General features: G+C 38.0%; 1 protein-coding gene across 4 annotated transcripts in view; it reads left to right on the top strand.

Annotated features, from left to right (window-relative positions):
• LOC110028553 (protein KINESIN LIGHT CHAIN-RELATED 2) overlaps window positions 1–4657 on the top strand; it is a 12087-nt gene extending 7430 nt beyond the window's left edge. For 2 of the 4 annotated variants that reach the window (XM_020730470.1, XM_020730462.1), the window contains exon 3: window positions 4316–4657. The gene's annotated coding sequence lies outside the window, so the exon portion shown is untranslated. Of the gene's footprint in view, window positions 1–983; window positions 1142–4315 lie in introns of those variants that run through there. The other 2 variants (XM_020730478.1, XM_020730485.1) reach the window with 2 other exon arrangements.
• The last annotated feature ends 3155 nt before the right edge of the window (window positions 4658–7812 follow it).

The raw sequence follows: 7812 nt of genomic DNA on the forward strand, positions 1-7812 counted from the left end.
TCCAAATAGCACTCCTTTGGCATTACTTTCTCTCGCTAAGTGTCGTCCAATAAATCCCTCCTTGGCATTGCCTCCTATGGCAACGCCCACTCCGACAATTCCCTTCATCTTGTGTTTTGCAGCGACCTTCCTATGAGCTTCTTCCACATGGGCTGTGCCAAAAGATGAGATGAAGATGAAGCTTTGTCTTGTGTTGTTTTTAGCATAGAATTTATAATATTTTCCCATCAAATTTTTTGATCTAATGTATGTAGTGTTGGAATCGTGCAAAATGAAATCAATGGAAAAAAAAACTCTTTGAAAGATTTTTAGGGCTATGATAAATGAGAGAACTTTTAATGATGAATGATATTCCTTATCTATTAATTTTTTGAAATGGCATGGTGATCTTATCCACATATTTTTCCAATTCTTGTTTTGGGATTTAGTTTGGGTAGTTTAGCAATTTCTTTTTTTTTTTTTTTTTTGGTATAAAGGTAGTTTGATGACCCATCTAGGCCCTGTTCTGTGTATGTGCGCTTGCGTGTGTGCCTCTCTCTCTCTCTCTCTCTCTTTATATATATATATTAATGTTGAAATTCAAAATAATGTGTAATAAAACTGAATGATATTATTGATATGAAAAGAAAAGATATAACACATATTATCTCCAATAATCAATTCAGATTAATTATTTGGAGATAAAAGAAATAATATAAAATAAGAAAGTTTAAAATAAGAAAGAAAATAACTTCTAATCTAAGGAAATAAATATAAAATAGGAAATGAAATAACTTATAATTTAAGAAAATAATTTATTCCTCATAACTTCTCACAGGAATAAATCATTTCTTAATATAACTTCTAACACCCCCCCTCAAGTTGAAACATGGTTGAAAATCATGTTGAACTTGTATTAGAAACCATCAACCAATGTGTTAGGGAGAGTCCATGAAGTTGAACTTGAACTCATCATCCCGTAATGCGTTTGTCTTTTATTGCAGTTCCTGCAGTGTCTGTAGTTAGGGGAAGACTCCTACATATAATGTTGCAGAGGAGTTTGCACTTTGCAGGGAAGCAGTTAACTGTGATTGTGTTTGACTGCAATTCCCGCAGTGTCTACAGGTAGACGAAAGACTCCTACCAATAATGCTGCAGGGGAGTTTGCAGGGAAGTAGTCAACTGTGATTGTTTTTTTACTGCAGTTCTTGCAGTGTCTGTAGGTAGATATATGACTCTTATATATAATGTTGTAAGGGAGTTTGCAAAAAGTAAATAACCTGCAAGAAAAATTGACTTCTAGTTGACTGTGGTTGTCTTTGACTGTAGTTTCTGCAGTGTTTGCAGGTAAGAAAAAAACTACTACAGGTAATGCGGCAGGAGAGTTTGCAGGGAAGCAGATAACCAACATCAAAAGTTGCAGGTTATGACCTGTAGAAAACAAAAAGGAACAGCTCCAGGAAGCTCGTGTTCGACTCGTCCACTAAGTTAACCTAGCGAACGAGCCGAACACGAACAAAGATTTTCATTCGTGTTCGGCTAGTTTTAGCTCGAAATACTACTCATCAATTATATATATATATACACACACACACACACACACACATATATTGATGAGTAATATTCTTAAAAAATTTAATTGACCACAAGGCTACAAAGATTTATAATCAATTAAAAGTATTAATTAAGAAAATAGAATAAAAATTATTAAATTAGCTTCAAATGACATTTTAATATAAATAATAATTTTTAAATCTTGCCCCAACTCTTAACATCTTGTGGTTACGCGATTAGGGTTGTCAAAACAACTCTTCGTTCGTGAATAGCTCGTGTTCCGCTCTCTAAGCAAACAAGCAGAACACGAAAACTCTTTTTGAGCTTGAAATATAAACGAGCCGAACACGAGCTAAGCTCGGGCTCGCTCATGCTCGGTTCGTTTACACCCCTAGCTCCAGGGGCAGGCCTTGTTGCAAGAAAAGCTCCGAAGGAGGGTTTGATACTGAAAAAAACTCTGGAGGGCTTATTGTAGGAAAAACTGGTGGAGGATCTGTTGCAGGAAAAGCTTTGGAGGAGGGTCTGCTACAAGAAAGATTCTGGAGGAGGGTCTGATGCAGGAAAAAGATCCGAAGGAGGGCTTAATGCAGGAAAAGGCTCCGAAGGGTCTGCTGCAGAAAGATTTCTGGTAGAGGGTTTGCTACAAAAAAAGCTCCGGAGGAAGGTCTACTGCAGTAAAAAACTCCGGAGTAGGGCCTGATATTGGATACGGCCACCCAACCGTAGTTATTACTTAGATGACATGATATACAGCAACCTTTAGAGTCCAAGAGAACTTTGCTGTAACTATACTTCATCCAGGACATTCAAGCTTCAGCAAATCGAATCTCTGAAAGCCTTAAGTGGGCCTCGGTATAATCAGCTAAAACGGCATCCTCATCTGCAGCATATTTATCCACAAAAGGGTGAAAACCCGGGTCGCTTGGAAGGGCCTTATCAGTTGTATTCAATAAATTTTCTAATATCTAAGTCATTGTCTAGTAGAGATCTATAAACAGATCCACCTCTCATTTGCAAAGACAACAGGAAGCAGCCTAATCGCATCATTCAACTTCAACTTCCTTGTATGCTTCTTCAAAATCTCATTTGCTGCAACCACAAAAGCATAAACCACGTAGTTGAAAACAATGAAGATTGCTCCCCCAACACTTTTCTTCCCAACAATTAAGGTCAATGACTGGCTGACAAAGACTGATAAGAAGAATCCATTTTCTCTTATGAAACATCTACTGTCAATGTGGACATTCTTCCCAGCAATAATTAAAGAAATAGTCCCAACAACTATGCAAGCAACAAAAACTTCACCACCAAGCATGCTGTAAAGACCAACCTCCCCAGCTCCAGTTCCCACAAAGGCTACAATCGAGAAAGTTGATTGAGGGATGCAATTATTCAAGTATGAAAGATGAACTGGTATATGACAATAATAATTTGATTGGGGATGATGTTGATGGGTGCTTCACGACTTAAAAAAAAACGAAAATTAATAAGAGCGCATGCCATAAACCAAGATAATCAATCGTGCATGCATGGGGTTTGAAGTTCCATAATAAATAATTGGGGCTTTTACATGCATACCACAATTCCTACATATTTACATAAGCAACACCCAAAGTTTCATATTTACATGCATAACACTTAGAACTTCCAACATTGCATCGAAAATACCATGATTATTATTTTTTTGAAAGTAAAATTCATTTTTTCATGCATAGTTTTATGACACCAAAGTATTGTAAGTGTAAATATCAAATTTCAGGTGTTAGATACGTAGAAAGTAAAAAAACATAAGGATTTTGCGGTATGTAAGTAAATTTCCCTAATAAAATTTGGGTGTGAAGATGTTGAATCCCATAAGATTGAGGGATGCAAATAAAATGAAAGGGAACTTCTAACATTTAAGTGTGGAGGATAATTGCGCACTTACACTGGCATTTGATTTATTTTATGTTGCCATTTTGGGCTTTGTTTGACTTTGCTTAAGAAAAATGAAAGAGAACTATTTTAAGAACAGGTGGATAGCTTTTGGGGGGGTTAACTAACGCTAGCTTTCAACTATTTGGTTTACAGGAGTTTAATTTATGATTAAGGGGCATTTACATACATGCCACCCATTTCTTATTTATTTACAAATTCAACTCCTAAACTTCAACTTTTACACTTATGCCGCCTAAATCTTTCGCATCACATCAAAAATAAGATCAGTTAATAAGTGAAATGCACTCTTTTCTTGCATAGGTAATGTGGCAGATTTGCACAAATTGAAGTTAAGTGTTTGATATGTAAATACATTAGAATTTAGTGGTATGCATGTAAATCTTCCTATGATTAATTAATTAACTCTTATATTACATTCATCTCAAAACAATGGGATAATCACATGCATAGCACCCGAAACATTGCTGTTTATAAAATCTAGCACCCATGTGATGTCTTTGAACTCCCAAACCGACATATTTACACGTGCCACAATCAAACCGTCGAGAACTTTTTATAAGAATTAAAAACACGGGTTGGGGTTTTATCATGAATTTTGATATTAGGATTTGGAAAATGGATGGAAGAGGATGTTAGATTAGTAAATAGCAATGTTTCAGGCAGCAACTCCTGCTTCTATGTGTTCAAATTTTCTCAGCTAGCTATTTGGTCAAAAAGTTTGAAAGGTCCCCTTGAGCACAGAGCCAACATTTTTAATGTTTTCAGGTCCAATACTTTAAGAGAAATCTTATATGGTTTATTTGTCAAAAATGCTTTATATTTCGTGCTTATATGTTTGTGGCAGGTTCTGGATGGCATCTACATGAAGAACTTTGAAATTATTTGCACTTTTTATGATTGAATGTTGTGATATAATGGTGCCAAATGCCGAACATGCGGGCATCTGTCGCCTCCAGCAATTGCTTGAGAGCTGGTTCCTTTCATGATTTGTCAGCACTCAACTTTTCATGCTCATGCAGTCATGCTTCTGGCCGCACGCGTGTTCCTATATAGGCTTCTGTATATCATTTGATGCGGCTAAGTTTTATATATATATTTTTTTCTTTTAAGGTAGATTTACATGTATGCCACTCAACAATTCTTGAATAAAACATAATGTGTATGAGTCAAAAAAGTCAAATGCACTCTTTCATGCCTATTTAATGTTCTTGTAACATTATTTGGAAAATTAAGCTTAGTCGAAAAAGTTATCTTAACAACTCAACTAATAATTCATAAATTATCTTATAAATTTAAAAAAAAAACATACAAAGCTTAGTGTATGCATCAAAACTCTCAGTAGGAATCTCAAAGCAATCGAATGGTCCCAGTGACATTTAGACAATTAAGACTTCCTATCATTCAATAAGCGACTGCGTAATCAGAATCGATTGACGCACTATTGTGAGAGATGAAGTCTCAACCAACCAAGATTCATGCACAAGTTTTTGATCGCAAGCTAGTTGGCAGACTAGCTTTTACTACGGCGAGCGAGATCATCATTTGATCGAGCGGCTCAGCTGACTGACATTTACTTCGAAATGCACGGTCTCTGCTCAACCGGTCGCTTCAGCCGACCAAATTCAAGCAGTTCGATCAGTCAATTAAAGTCATATCATAATTCAAATTATAATACATATATGATATAAATATTATACGATTAATGTGAGTGTCAATTGTATTAGGAAAGTTTTCTATAATTGCTCCCTCCTTTCTTTAATTGTAAAAACATGCCCCTATAATTATGAGGCAAAAAGAAAATAACGGGACCTCTCCATGTTCTCTCTACATTGAATTCTTGACTTTTTCTCTACTTCCTCTTTCCTCTTTCCTCTTTCCTCTTTCATTCGTTTTTAACTCTCGAGGCGCGTTCACAAATGACAATTTAAGATTCAACATTCTAAAAGATTGTGCGGTGAGCATGGCATGCCCCAAAGGAGAAGCAGAGCCAAGTACGAAGAAGAATCCCTGTAGAAAGTTCAGTGCCAATGAAATTCAATAGAGAGACAATATGTCAAGACACACAGGAAGAGGTCCACACACTGTGAAAGCAAATATTGGACCGATTCGAGGCTCTTATGGCAGTGATGATCCTGAACGCCCAATCGCCGCACATGGAGGTAGAGTCTCGGAAAATCTGCCCTCAGAGGGCTCCCCTCAATAATCCATCAGAGCCACCCACTGTTGGCTTGACGACCGACCAACAGAAGGATTAAGAGATTCCCGCCCGACAGACACCATCACATATATGTCGACAGTCCCACATCGTGTGAACAGAGTAGAAACAATCACTCAACCGGTCATGGATAGCACCTTGTCTTGAAAAATTCTAGAAACAATATCCCCGACAAAGCTCAGGATTCCTCACAATGATCCCTATAGAGGGAAAAGTGACCCGACCGACCACCTTGGCTCCTTGGAGTTCACAGTTGGAGTCCTGCAGGTTAATGACGCCATGAAGTGCTGGTTGTTCCTGACTAATGAAAAAAGTTTTGGCTCTGATGTTTTAATAGCCTATTGGAAGGAGTCATCGCATCTTTTCGGTAGGCTATTAAACCATTTGAGCACACCTTCATTTTTCTTTTTTTTCTAACAAAAAAAAAAAGAAAAAAGAAAAAAAAGGAAAGGGAGAAAAGTTCTTGTTTTATAGGACCCTAGCGGGTGATCGACTCTTCTTCGCTGTCTGAATCATCTTCTCCTTTGGAACTTTCAATCGGTGGAGAACTCCTTTTGGTAAGAGAACTTAGGATCGACAAGACCATGATGAACGAATTGCTAAAAAACATAATCCACCCCAAGTTTAAGGCACTCTGTTTGACCATCCTCATACTGTTTCTTGGAGACTGATGAAGCGACCTTCTTCTCGAGCTCAGAAACCTCCTTTCTCAATGTCATTGTGGTACAAAAGAATGGGTGTGGAAAGACTTCTCTACTCCTCATACCGAGGCACCTCCACCTTCTTGCTATAGCGGCCGAGAAAAAATGCCAATCTCCAATCCCTCCGGCCTCTTTCCACCCTCATCGACATCTTCAACAAGCAAGGTTTGTTTGCCCTCAAAACTCACACCTTGATCAGGCTCAGGGGCCACAGTCTCCTTGTAAGGGGCCTCCAGATTTTCAGATGAGCCAGCATGATCAATTGTCACGGGTTCGAGCTTCGATTGTTCCCTTCTCTACAGAAGCCAAGGGTCCGTAGCCTGCCTTCGCTAAAATTTTGGAGTCCAAAGATGTCCAGCTCGAACCATCAGCCTTGGAACAACTCAATTATCGAAGTTAGAATAACTGTAATGGATGTAATGTCTAGCCTATGACTATATTTATGAAACACTCTGAGCACAGAATCCAAGGGGAGTTAATTATTGAATTGATTTTCTTGATTCTCGTACCATTGAACACTAATAATTTTTCTGTCTTTATCGTAGCTATTTCTTTTAAGGAGCAGAAAAAATTTTGGAACTAATTTGTATACACGAAAACTGTTAGCATGAAGCATAAACACAATAAAAAGGCCTCGATGGTGATCAGACAATCAAGACATCCTACCATCCTACAAGCGACCATGTGATTAGAATCGACTGACACACTATTGTGAGAGATGCAATCGGACTACGCCTGCACTCCCAACCGACCAAGACAAATGTAAGAGCCTTTGATCGCAAGCTAGTCGGCCGACCAGCTTTTACTACGATGCACGAGATCGTCATTTGACCAAACGCCTCAGCCAATCGTCATTTACTTCGAAAGGCACGGTCGCTGCTCAATGAGTTGCCTGAGCCGATCGAATTCAAGTAGACCGACTAGTCAATTACCATCCTATCATAATTCAAATGGTAATATAGATATGGTACAAAATTTATATGAGACAAAAGGAAAAATATAGTTTTCATAAATGTTCTCTCATTTCTGTAATTGTACAAATACACCCCTATGATAGGAAACAAAAGGAAAAATAAAGGGATCTCTCCCAATTCTCTCAACAGTGAATTCTTAACTTATTCTCTATCCTCCCTTTCCTCCTTTGTCGGATTCCAACTCTAGAGACGTGTTCTGAAAGGACAATTTAGGATTCAACACTTAGCAAAATTAAAGTTTAGATATTAGATATAGGGCTGTCAATTTGGCTCGTTGTTCGTGAACAGCTCATGTTCGGCTCGTTAAACAGCTCGTGTTCGGCTCGTTCGTTGAGCCTAACGAGCCGAACACGAACAAATTTTTAAGCCCGAAATGTAAACGAGCCGAACACGAACAACAGTTTGTTCGCTCGTGTTCGGCTCGAAATGACTCGAAAAAAAATTATATAAC

Source organism: Phalaenopsis equestris, unplaced genomic scaffold (genome assembly GCF_001263595.1).
Source record: "Phalaenopsis equestris unplaced genomic scaffold, ASM126359v1 Scaffold000002, whole genome shotgun sequence".
Taxonomy (NCBI): domain Eukaryota; kingdom Viridiplantae; phylum Streptophyta; class Magnoliopsida; order Asparagales; family Orchidaceae; genus Phalaenopsis; species Phalaenopsis equestris.